Genomic DNA, 13,721 nt, shown 5'->3' on the forward strand with positions numbered 1-13,721 from the left:
AGACCATGGAACTGTACTTTTTGCAGTTAATGTTTTTTTTTTACATTTCTGTTTGAACAGTATCTCCCACATAAATAGGTTAATACTGAGATAATTGATAATAATGGGACTATGTGTATTAGAAGGTTGCAATATAAATGTTTTTGTTGAGGTAAAAAATACAACTTTAAAATGAATCACCTATCCCTTCAAAACATATTATTTTTTATATAAGGCTGTAGAGCCTGAGGTGGACCGGAGGAGGCTCACTTTAACCCCTGGGGAGTGTGGGGGGCCCTTTATGTGTGGGGGCCCCGGGATGACTGCCCCTGTTGCCCCCTAGTTAATCCGGCCCTACGGCTTGTGCTGGTCAATGGCTGCATATGAGAATTAGGACTTCTGGGTCATAAACTCGGAAGACACTTTTTCATTAGTACAGCTCTATATCAGAAGAGCTGTACCAGCAGGTAAGTATTCATGCATACCTGAATCAAATATGCCTGTATGCATGCAAATAGAGATAATTTAATTAATGGCTTTATCATGAGGAACAATAGTGTACACAGATCATACATCACATGTGAGGAAATATAATTGTCCTTCTATTGCACATTTTTAGTCATACTGAAGTGAGTTGTATCTTTGATGTATGATCACTAGGAAGCAATGTACAGTTGTAAATAATAATAAAAAAGGAACTTAAATTGGGTACAAGAATCAACACTGAAAATGTTTGGACACCAGTGCGGAGTGACAAGTGTTGCCAATTTGGGGTAAGTATTAGTATGGGGTATAATGGTGTATGTATTAAATAATAGACAATTCAATTCTTAAAACCACCCCTTTGGTGAGGGCCACATTCAAAAGAAATTTTAATTTACTGTACATTGATATTTTATAATGGTATCAGGAGTAATTTTATAGTGAAAGCTAGAATTATTAAGATGATGTTTATCCTCTTGTATATAATCCATTATGTTCTGTATTACAAATGATCAGTTAATCTGAAGTAAAGTCTTTAATTACACTTTTGTTTATAACATTTTAAAATAATCTATAGACACTTTATAGAAGTGGCTGAAATATATACTGCCGTAATACAAAGGATAACATTTTATACTTAGAAATGAGTCAAATCAGGAACCTTGGAAGATCTCTCAATACCAAACAAAAGAAAAAAACCACCACTAGGGGCCTCACAAATTTCCTCAATATTTTACTCCAGTGGTTCCCAAATTGGGTGCCTCAGGGCACTTGCAGGGATGCCTCGGGTTGGTGATTCAGTACCAAATAAAATTATTTTTAGTCAGTGTGACAGGCAAAACCAGTGCTAATGATTGCCAATCAATAAGTATGTGGACCAAAAGACATGCAGTCCTGTCAACCACCACATAATTGAACCTAAGGGTGACATACTGTATAAGCACGATTTACTTAATTTAATTTTTGCTTAATTTCTCAATAAGATACTTTTGGCCAAGGGATGCCATGGAGAAATGCTGATATTATAGAGTGAGATGATTCAAAAAAGTTTGTGAACCACTGTTTTACTCTAAGAACTTCTTTAGGACACTAAAGCTGGGTACACACATAAATATTTTCTTTCCAACCAGCCAACTAGTTGATTGGTTGGAAAGAAAATCTGGTAAGGTATGAAAGCTAATGACAATCAGCAATTTGCTCCCAAATGCTGGAAAATGGACAAAAACTGTTGTGTGAACAAATTGTTTAGATCAAACATTTAACAAACTTATCTAACGACCATTTTCATCTGTTTTCTGGCATTTAGGAGCAAATTGCTGATCATCAGTTACTCCCATACGTTACCAGATTTTCATTCCAACCAATCAACTAGTTGGATGGTTGGACAGAAAATCTTTACATGTGTACCCAGCTTTAAGGTTATTTCAGCATCTCTAACCAGGGTAATAGGAAATTAAGATGAATGCTTCTGCTGTATTATGGTCTTAAATGCAAATAATATTTTCCTACAAAGCATCCTAATATATCAAATTAGTTTAACAAGTAAATATGTGTGGTTTAGTCACAGGTTAAAAGAGCTAACTAGCAATGATATTTGGGTCAATAAGTGAGAAGACAGATTTAATATACCTGTTTGGGTAAAAGATGTCTTCTATTTCTACTGAATGGATTTGTATCCTGCAGTACTTTCTCTAAATCAGGCTCTCTTCTTTTGTGGGGCACCCTGATACTGCATGGCGGTTTGCAACAGTCTGAATGGTGAAACAGAGATTAATGGGTGTACATACTAAGCCTTGGAGATGGATACAGTAGATGAAGATAAAGTACCAACCATTCAGCTCCTAACAGTAATTTTTCACACACAGGGGTAAATTTACTAAAATGGGAGTTCTATTTACAAAGTGATGTTGCCGACAGTAACTAATCAGGTTCTACTGTACTTCTCATTTATCTAGCACCTTCTAGAAGATAACACCTGGAATCTGATTGGTTGCTTTGGGCAACATCACTTCTTAATAGAACTCCCATCTTAGTAAATTTACCCCACAGCCTGTAAAGTGGACAGTTATGAGCTGACTTGTTGGTACATTATCCCCATCTGCTTTATCTCTCTCCAAGGCATAGTACATAGACCCCTAAATTTGGGTTTAAATATAAAAAAGGACCATGAATTTTAATAAAATGTCACCTAACCCTTTTGGTAGCCCAGCTGATTTTTTTTTTCCTTGTATAAGGTTATTTTCATATTGCTGTTCCTTCTTGTTAATAATGAAATCACATTCCTTGTACAGTGTATGATCCTTAAAATAATCTTTCATTCATCTACTTCCTTTTCAGCATAGTGTGCTTTATGTAACTTATATCTAATAAGTAATTTAATCAGGTTATTTTAGATATGATCTAAAGTACACTCAGTGATGAGATTCGCATCCAGTAAATTAAAGCAGCTTAAAAAAATCCTCACACCCCCTGGTATTCTAATAATTTTCAAATATTTCTGGAGGGTAATTATGTCCTACGAGTGAGTAGTCTCAGCCTTGAATAGATTTTCCAACTTATTAAAGATCAATTTAAAAAATATGTGATTTCTCTTAAATGAACAGTATTGGAACATCATACATTGTCTTCTTTTATTTCTATGTATATAACAAGACAATGTAGACATCTAAAAAATAGAGAAATGAATAAGCAGCACTAAATACATATAAACATTTGCCAAACAAGTAGAAGAAAAAACGTATAGTCCACTAATTACATATAAATAAAATCAATAGCAACACTAATAAGGCTGCCGCTTTCAGGAGAAACCTGCAACTCAAATAAATACAAGAAACCTGAGTAAAGCTGAAGCCTTAACAGATGGGTGATGTGACAGATAACAATAATATCAATAACAACACTAATAAGGAATCCACTTTCAGGAGAAACTTGCAACACAATAAAAGCAGAACCTGAGTAAAGCTGAAGCCTTAACAGATGGGTGATGTGACAGTGTTAGTCCCAGGTGCAGATTATTTTATGAATAAATAAGCAATGTGAATTGGGTTAATAGTATATGAATGGTTCTAGAATGTGGTATTGCATTATTAATAAAATGGTTGCTGCATTACCTTAAGGACATACAGTATAGCATGGCTAAAAGCACCACTGAAAGACAGTAGATGTTTTTTTGTTTTCAGTTTAGCTGTTTATAATGATAATGAAGGTTGTCCATTCATATTTTGCCAATTAACTACTTCTAAACAAATACAGTTTGTAACAGCTTTAGTCAGAAAGATAGCATAACAAAATAAATCGACTCAAAATGACCAAAGAGGTATTTTTTAACTAAGGCAAATACTGTATAAGTACAGTATGTGTGGGTGGGGTATATATTGTATATAGCAGTTACTACCCCAATCTTCTGAATTTCCAGTGAGATTAATCCTTCTAGAACCAACAGTGAGTTTGAGTTTCCACCGAATTTGCATCTCACCAGATTTTATAGGTGGTCATTTAAAAGAGGCCTATGTAATTCAACAGCGACCTGCTGTTACCCACTGAAATCTCCCCAATGCTATGGTGGGTTTTAAAACATACAGGCCCTGATTCAGACCCGTTCACTAAGCCGCGGTCGCGCAAGCTGGAATATGGTAATCAATGCATTCAATTGGGCGGTAGCTCACAACCAAACTGACGCCCAATAATTTCCACTGCTCCTCCTATAGCTAGCGAGCCACAGAAGTTAGCGACCGAGCCACTCTTTTTTTGTTTTGTTTTTTTATGTTTGCACTCGTAGGGTATTTTTCAGCAGCAAACATGTCATGTTATGATTGTCTATCTGTTTCTCACACTGCATATGTTATGATTGTCAATTATTTCATTAATTAACTTAAGTGTTGGGCAAATGTTGGCTTTGTTCCCTTTTTTTGATTATGTAATTTTCTTTGCTTTGGTTTTTTGGTTTAACCCTTTGTTGTTTTTTGGGGTGGTTTTTGTTTTGCTATTTCTTTTAAATGTTGTCATGTTACTAAGTGCATTTTTCAAATTGTTCTGCATTTATATCTATGAGTATTTTTGTCCTTAACTTTGTAATCATACCTAAATGCATGGAGACGATAACTCGCAATATTATGAAATATTAGTGTCACATGACTCATGCAGTATCCAATAGAAGTTAGTACATGTGATTTATGAAACTTAACTAGCAATCATCTTTTTTTTTTCTTGTAAAAATTGTGTTTACTGTTAAAATAGTCATTGCAATCATAAGAGCGGCAGCGTTCACACGCCGTGAGCTGGCCATTTTGGTGCAGGTTATGGACCGGTGCTTGGGCACTCTAGCGCCGCCCATCCCCAACCGACTAAAAAGGGAAGTGTATGCGGAGGAGCAGCGGCGGATGCGTATGGCGGGTTGTAGGAGGAGCATTACCCAGCTGGAAAGGCGTTAGTCGGATTTGCCCGCCGCCCACCTACCTTTCTGGCTTCTTTGTGGCTGCATATTCTACAGCATAAGTATGACATATTAAAATGATTAATTTTTCAAACAATTATTATGACCCTACTGTAATTTTTAAAACTTTAATGTACTGTAAAAATGATATTAATCAGTAATGTGTATTGCAACTATTGTACAGTATGGCTGTACAATACAGTAAATATGATATTATTATTATTTTTATTATTATCATTTATTTATATGGCACCAAAAGTGTTCCACAGCACCTTACAAAGTACATAGACAAAAAAGTAACCATTGACTTACAATACAATACAATACAATACAGGACATGGATAAACATTGCTATATTAGCGACCTTAATTAGCCAGTAATGTTTGTTGCAACTATTGTACAGTATGGCCCTACTGTAAAGTAAATATGATATTAACCAGTAATGTATATTGCAAATATTGTACAGTATGGCCCTACTGTACAGTAAATATATTAACCAATAATGTATGTTGCAACAATTGTACAGTATGGTCCTAATGTACTTTAAATATGGTAATAACCAGTAAAGAATATTGCAAATGTTGTACAGTATGGCCCTAATGTACAGTAAATATGATATTAACCAGTAATGTATGTTGCAACTATTGTACAGTATGGCCCTACTGTACAGTAAATATGATATTAGCCAGTAATGTATGTTGCAACTATTGTACAGTTTAGTCCTACTGTACTTTATATTATGTGCAGTATGTAACCTAATTTTTGTTAGCATAATCCAAAAGTCTCAACTTAGTGTAACTATGAGTATGTTAAATTCATGTTTTAAAACACAGCAAACAATCAAAGAAAATTTTATCAAAATATATACTTCACTTAGGACAACAGCATATACGGAGAGCGAGGATAAGGGCAGGCCGACTCGCCATTCATGGGCCCATTTCACCAAGCCCCTCCCCTGACCACTCCTCCCAAATGTCTCCTCCCTCCCCTGCCCACTCCCCCAATATTCACGCACTAAAAAACACACCGGGCAGGTCCCGTCATCCTGACAGTTTTGCAAAGCTAGCCAGCGACTCCACCCAATCTGGTAAGTGTTAGAGCGAAGCATTCTGCATAGAGATAGGAAATCTAGTTCATTTTGATGATTAGGTCATTATGATTGAGTTAATTCAAAAGAGTAGTTCAAAAATTCAGTTAATTTAGGACATTGCCTCACTGGCTCTGCTACACTGCCAATGGAAGTGATAGGAAATGTAACAACATACGTTTAATATGTATTATTATAGAAAAAGAATCACTTATACAGCAAAGTAGTAGTGACATGTTTAGCTCTGCAATGTAAATTATAGTTGAGAAAGACCCAAATGAAGAATATTGTGACGTCTCACTTTTTCATGTTTTAAAAACATTGTAATTGGGAAGAAAAAACAGTAATAGGAAAAAACCCATACCGTTACCCCATCTTTTATTTAATTGCACCAATTAATGTCACATTATGCACACCTGGGCTAGATTAAAAAATGGGTGGATGGGACTACAGCTCCAGGCCTCTACATAAATGTAGGCTCATCATTACAACATTATGGTACACAGGGGCCTGATTCAGACCTGCTCACAAGCGCTGGTGCACTCGCGAGCGGGTCGATGGTGTGCTCTGCGCACGTGCAGCGACTGCACTGCGCATGCACAAACCCTGGAGCAAGAGATAAAATCTCTCGCTCCATGGCTCACTACAAAAGGGGCAGCTTGCTTTTGTAGGTGTGGCGGGGGGGTGGCTTCACAAATGGATGCGTTCCCATGTGAACACCTGCCGTTTGTGGGCAATCCCACTGACATCACCAGTGATGTCAGTGGAAGAGTTTCCGGCTCTAATTGAAGCCGAAAGCTCTCTGGGGCTTGCGGCCATGAGACCCTACCACAAGGGTCTCGTCGCAAGCCCGATGGTCACGATGGTCTTGACAATCGCAACCATCATCCTGGCCACTCGCAATAGCTGTGGGTGGTCACCCACAGCTATGTGAGCGGCCAGGAGGCCGCAAAAAAAAAAACGCCCAGATTCAGAGCATCCGGCTCTGAATCAGGTCCACAGTTTGCTATAAATCATAGTATTATTATTAGTAGCAGTATTATTAGTATTATTATTATTAGTAATAGTTGTAGTAGTATTCTAATTGCATTTCTGTTTTCCTATCTGAATTAACAATTTTTCTATTTTTCATTATTTAGGGACATAATGGGTGTGATAGTGTAGGGATTGTATATGCCAGCTTCTGTCAATTATCTAACACAGGGCCTGATTCAGACCTGCTCGCGAGTGCTGAGCGCTTGCAAGCGGGTTGATGGCGGCCCAGTGCACATGCGCACAACAGAGCTGGCTCCGTCATGCGCATGCGTGAGACCCAGATAGCAACGGGCACTCCGTCGCTCCGGGTCTCGTACCAAAGGGGGCGTGCTGTCGACGTTGAGTGACAGCACACCCCCTTCTGTGGGCGTGCCTGCCCAGACGGAGGCGTTCCCATGGGAATGCCTACCGTCTGGGGCTGGCCCAACTGACATCACAAGTGATGTCAGTGGGAGTGCTTTCAGCTCTATTTGAGCCAAAAGCACTCCAGGGATTTTGGCAACGAGACTCTACCACAAAGGTCTTGTCGCAAGCCCGTTGGTCGCGATGGTCTTGACCATCGCGACCATCTTCCTGGCCACTCGCTATAGCTGTGGTTGGTCACCCACAACTATACAAGCGGCCAGGAGGCCGCTCTAAAAATCCAGAAGGACGGCCCTGATTCAGAGCGAGCACCCTGTCAGAGCATCCGGCTCTGAATCAGGGCCTCTGGGTCTAATTCAGACCCACTTGCAAGCACTGAGTGCTCGCAAGCGGGTCGATGTTGGCCCAGTGCGCATGCGTACAAGGGAGCCAGCTCCTTTGTGCACATGCACGAGACCCGGATAGCGATGGCCAAGCCATCGCTACGGGTTTCGCTACAAAGGGGGCATGCTGTCGATGGTGAGTGACAGCACGCCCCCTTTGATGGGTGTGCCGGGGGTGTTTCTGCCCAGACGGAGGCATTCCCATGGGAACGCCTACTGTCTGCGGCTGGACCCACTGACAACACAAGTGATGTCAGTGGGAGTGCTCTTGGCTCTGATAACCACATTCTAAACCAATGTTTTTTTAGATTTAAGTTATTGACATCCATTGTCATTTCAATGGATAACTGTAACACCACATTTCTACTGGTTTAAAAATATACCTAGGCCTGGTTTTCTAAATTCTAAGTTTGTTTAGAACTGTGCAGATATTTATGCCAGAACTTAAACAAACCCAAAAGCACAAATAAAAAACAGGTTAGCCTTACTACCCATATCTAGCATATGTTCAGAACGCATTTTGTAAACATTGGGCCTAAGGGAAAATGTATTTTTCTAAACAAAAAAAGGATGTATATGTTTTGATGCAGTTATTCTAAAACTGCAATCCTGAATACCTCAAACAAGGGGTGTGCACCAGCCACTTTTCGTGTTTTGTGTTTTGGTTTTGGATCTGGATCTTTCTTCGTGTTTTGGATCCCGATTGGTTTTGCCAAAACCACCCTTCCGTGTTTTGGGTTCTGGGTTTTGTTTTGGATCTGTATTTTTTTGAAAAAAAAAGCATAAAAACAGCTAAAATCACAGAATTTGTGGGTTTTTCTGCTCCTATGCTATTATTAACCTCAATAACCTTAATTTCCACTCATTTACAGTCTATTCTGAACACTGAACACCTCACAATAGTGTTTTTATATCCAAAAGGTTGCACCGAGGTAGCTGGATGACTATGCTAAGCGACACGAGTGGGCGGCACAAAAACGTGGCCCATCTAGGAGTGACACTGCAGTGGCAGACAGGATGGCAGTTTGAAAAACTAGGCCCCAAACCGTACATAATGCAAAGAAAAAAAGAGGTGCAAGATGGAATTGTCCTTGAGCCCTCCCACCCACCCTTATGTTGTATAAACAGGACATGCACACTTTAACAAACCAATCATTTTAGCGCCAGGGTCTGCTACACGACTGTGGCTGAAATGATTGGTTCATTTGGGGCCCCCAAAAACATGCTGGCAATTAATCTGTCCCTGCACAAACTGGCTCTACGGAGGCAAGATGTCGTCCTCTTCCTCCTCATCCACCGATTCCGCACCCTCTTCAGTGTTGTGTACATCCTCATCCTCACAGAGTATTAATTCCTCCCCACTGGAAGCCACCACCACAGGTCCCTCTGTACGTTCTGGAGGCTGGTCTCCCTGGAAGAGTTGATAATTAATTTTTATGAACATCATCTTCTCCATATTTTGTGGAAGAAACCTCCTACGCCTTTCGCTGACAAGGTTCCCGGCTGCTCTAAACACTCTTTCAGAGTACACACTGGAGGGGGGGCAACTCAGGTAAAATAGAGCCAGTTTGTACAGGGGCCTCCAAATTGCCTCTTTTTCCTGCCAGGACAGTTTCTTACTGTTTGACATCCCTACTTGGATGATGTCACCAATGTAATCCTCCACCATTCTGTCAGTGGTGACAGTATCATATGCAGTGACAATAGACATGTCAGAAATTGACATTGTTGGCACGTCCTTCAGTCCGGACCAGATATCCAAACCGGCCCTTGACTTATGACACAGGTGCATGCTTGGCGCTGCTGCTGTGTTGATGAACATGCAGCTACTGAGCATATATTTCGCACACAAACACAGAAAAAAAAGTATTGTTTATTTTTTTTGTGGAGCGCACTTTTGGGGGTTACATCACCCTTTAACAGACTTATGGGACACAGGCGCATGCTTGGCGCTTGGCACATACAGTGTACACAATTCACAAACACTGAAGAAATTTTTTTATTTTTGTTGGAGTGCACTTTGGGGGTTACACCACCCTTTAACAGGCAGATGCATGCTTGGCACTGCTGCTTTGAGGATGCATGTACAGTGCACACAATTCACAACACAGAAAAGAAGAATTTTTTATTTTTGTTGGAGTGCACTTTGGGGGTTACACCACCCTTTAACAGACAGATGCACACTTGGTGCTGCTGCTTTGAGGATGCACTTACAGTGCACACAATTCACAAACACAGAAGAAAATGTTTTATTTTTGTTGGAGTGCACTTTGGGGGTTACTCCACCATTTAACAGACAGATGCATGCTTGGCGCTGCTGCTTTGAGGATGCATGTACAGTGCACACAATTCACAACACAGAAAAGAAGAATTTTTTATTTTTGTTGGAGTGCACTTTGGGGGTTACACCACCCTTTAACAGACAGACGCACACTTGGTGCTGCTGCTTTGAGGATGCACTTACAGTGCAAACAATTCACAAACACAGAAGAAAATATTTTATTTTTGTTCGAGTGCACTTTGGGGGTTACACCACCATTTAACAGACAGATGCACGCTTGGTGCTGCTGCTTTGAGGATGCACATACAGTGCACACAATTCACAAACACAGAAAAATATATATTTTTTTGGAGTGCACTTTGGGGGTTACAGCACCCTTTAATGGACAAGCCAGACAGCCCTTTACTTATGACACAGGCGCACGCTTGGCGCTACTTTGTTGATGCACTTATGGCTACCATGCACACAATTCACAAACACAGGAAAAAAAAAATTTTTAGAGAGCATTTTGGGGGGCATCCCTGATGCACAGATCACCCCATGAACAACAATACAGCACCCTTCTAGGACTACCGGCTTTATGGGACACTGCACAACACAGTCCAGCCAGCCCCTATAGACTTTGGAGTGGACACAGCCCCTATGGACAACTGACTGCACAACATAGCCCATCCAGCCCCTATGACAGCAGCACAACACAGCCCAGCCAGCTCCGATGGACAACAGCAGTACAACACAGCCCAGTCAGTCCCCATGGACTCAGTGGACACAGCCCCTATGGACAACAGCAGCACAGCACAGCACAGCCAGCCCTAGCTCCCACCCTCCCTCTTTACTGTCCACAGCCGGAGTGAGAAATGGCACCAATGTGGGGACCTTTTCTAGAATCCAAAACCCATGAGATCCGGAAGGTGGGATGATGACGTTTTGCCTCAATTTCAGATCCGAGTCAGGTGGGAAAAGTCGAGCCTGATTCGGATATGACTCGGATCGGGGGGGCTCGGAGGGGTTCAGATTTCAGAAATCCAAACCCACTCATGCCTACCTCAAACATACATTCACACACACAATAATGAAATAGATCTGTATGTTGTTTTGGTTTAAACTCCAAAAATAAAATGTATGAAATGTATGTGAGCTAGGAATGTGCACTGGCTTAAATTTTTTTTTTTAAATATTTAAAAAAAACTTACAGAACAAGGAAATTTATTTACAACAAAGGAAAACACAAAACAAATGTTTGTTAATAAAACATCAAGAACTGGGAGAAGATGGAGCATCATAACATGTTGGCCAAATCCATCAGTGTGGTATTTCCAAATGCAACATACAATGTTTTTGATAATGTGGTAATGTTGGTTTTTGGAGGGAAAGAAAGGTTTTTTGTTTTGGAAAAAAAAATTACCATACATGGCATCATTTCAATATTAAAACATTGGTAATCATCTAAACATAAATGGCCAAAATATGTTCCACAAAACAGAACAGATACGCCACAAATATAACAAAATACCTGAAAAAACGAGCAACCACAGCATCGCGGATGGCCCCCCTGAACACTCCCACACAACCTACCTTAGGAAGGCCATCCTCTGGCAAGTCATCCTCTGGCTGCATTGGGACTCGACTCTTTATGGCGATGTTTTGAAATATCCCACACAGGACCACGATCTTGGAAACCATCTTCGTCGAATACATGAGTTTGCCACCAGACCGGTGGAGGCATCTGAATCTGCCCTTTAACAGGCTGATACAGCACTCTACCACCTGCCTGGTGGCAGTAAATGTGGCATTATATTGTGTTTGTGGCCCTGGTGTGGGGGCCAAATAAGGAGTCAGCAGCCAGGGCATGCAAGGATATCCACTGTCTCCTGCACAAAATGATTTAGAAAAATACATATCAGAAAAAAACAGTGACATCAAGTTCATTTGTGCAACACATCAACATATTTTACTTACCCAGAAGCCACGCATCACCAGCTTGCAGGCTGGATAATTTGTGTCAAAGCCCTGAATGCCTAATGACAAATGCATCATGGGCACTCCCAGAAAACTTTGCATTCAGGGACAGGATCTGGAGGGAGGCATCACATACCACCATTACATTCAATGAATGAAAGTGCTTATGGTTCCTATAAATAACCTCCTGCAATGCAGGAGGCTGAAGTGTTATGTAAGTGCCATCCACTACCCATATGATGTGTGGAAAGCCAACAATTTTGAGAAACTGCTGCTTTACCACACCAAGGGCTACCATATCCAATGGCATACTAATAAAATGACCAATTAGTTTAAAAATTGCATCTATGACGTGCCTCAGGATCCTCGAAAAGGATGGCTGGGATATCCCACCCACCACACCCACTGTGGTCTGGAAGAACCCTGAGGCACAGAAATGTAACACAGACAACAACTGCCTTAGTGGTGGTATTGCTGTAGGAATGTTGATTTCACTTTCTGGATCACTCTCTATTAATGAGAGAGTGTCTATGACAGTGGTTCTCAAACTCGGTCCTCAGGACCCCACACAGTTCATGTTTTGCTGGTCACCTAGCAGTTGCACAGGTGTATTCATTACTCACTGACACATTTTAAAAGATCCACAGGTGGAGCTAATTATTTCACTTGTGATTCTGTGAGGAGACCTGGAAAACATGCACTGTTTGGGGTCCTGAAGATCGAGTTTGACAACCTGTTGTCTAGGATAATGTTGGGTGGGAGCCGGAACCTTCTTCAGACAACATCATCCGACATTCCAAAAAGGGTGACATGTGTTCTATATATCTGGGGCCTTGCACCCCTCTTTTGCCTATGCCAAGAAGGATGAACAGGTAGGTAGAGGTGTGAGAGCATCGCCATAATCAAATCTCCAACAGCTCTCTGAAATTTAAACAAACATTTTGGAGATATTTTAAAAATGTTGTTAAAAATTTTATTACAGCGGAATGTTGAATAATCTTACAGGGTTGGGAAGGGACATATTGGCTTACTCCTACATGTTTTTTTAAAAGTAAAGAAATAAAAAAACAATATTAAAACAAGGAAAAGAAAAGTAAACCATGCCCTCCTAACAAATAAGAATACTAGACATTTTAGTAGTAAAAAACATTGCCCGCTAATAGAGAAGAATACTAGACATTGAAATAGTGACAAACATGGCCTGCTAAGGCAATATCAACCCAACAGCAGCATGCAGTACTCATATGTTCTTACCGGGCCAAAAGGGAAATAAAAAGCAAAGCCAAATAAGGGGAAGTCCTTCTAAGGAAAAAATAAATGTAAGGCACTCCTAGAATATTACAAACAAAAAAAAACAGTCATTCATTGGTAAACATGGCCTACTAATAGAGAAGAATACTAGACATTGGAATAGTGACAAACATGGCCTGCTAAGGCAACATCAACCCAACAGCAGCATGCAGTACTCTACTCATATGTACTTACCGGGCCAAAAGACCAAGGAGATATCATGCAGAAACTAATCCCTTCAAACACCAGCCACTAACCAACAATAAAGCACATGTAATGGCTGAAACACCTCAAACTTAAATAGGGTGCCAAATCCCGCCCAAAAAATTATGCGTATGCACAGTGCACAATGCACAGTCTATGATGCGTATGCATCTATAAATACTGTGCGCACACCACTATTACTCATGCTTTGATCAGTAGTGATAT

The 13,721-nt window shown here is 40.4% G+C and overlaps 1 pseudogene; it reads right to left on the minus strand.

Moving 5' to 3' along the window:
* Positions 1-12,902, minus strand: part of LOC148526677 (uncharacterized) — an 81,130-nt pseudogene extending 68,228 nt beyond the window's left edge.
* Positions 12,903-13,721: the final 819 nt, after the last annotated feature.

This window comes from Taudactylus pleione, unplaced genomic scaffold (genome assembly GCF_031769625.1).
Source record: "Taudactylus pleione unplaced genomic scaffold, aTauple2 ptg000095l, whole genome shotgun sequence".
NCBI classification, from domain to species: domain Eukaryota; kingdom Metazoa; phylum Chordata; class Amphibia; order Anura; family Myobatrachidae; genus Taudactylus; species Taudactylus pleione.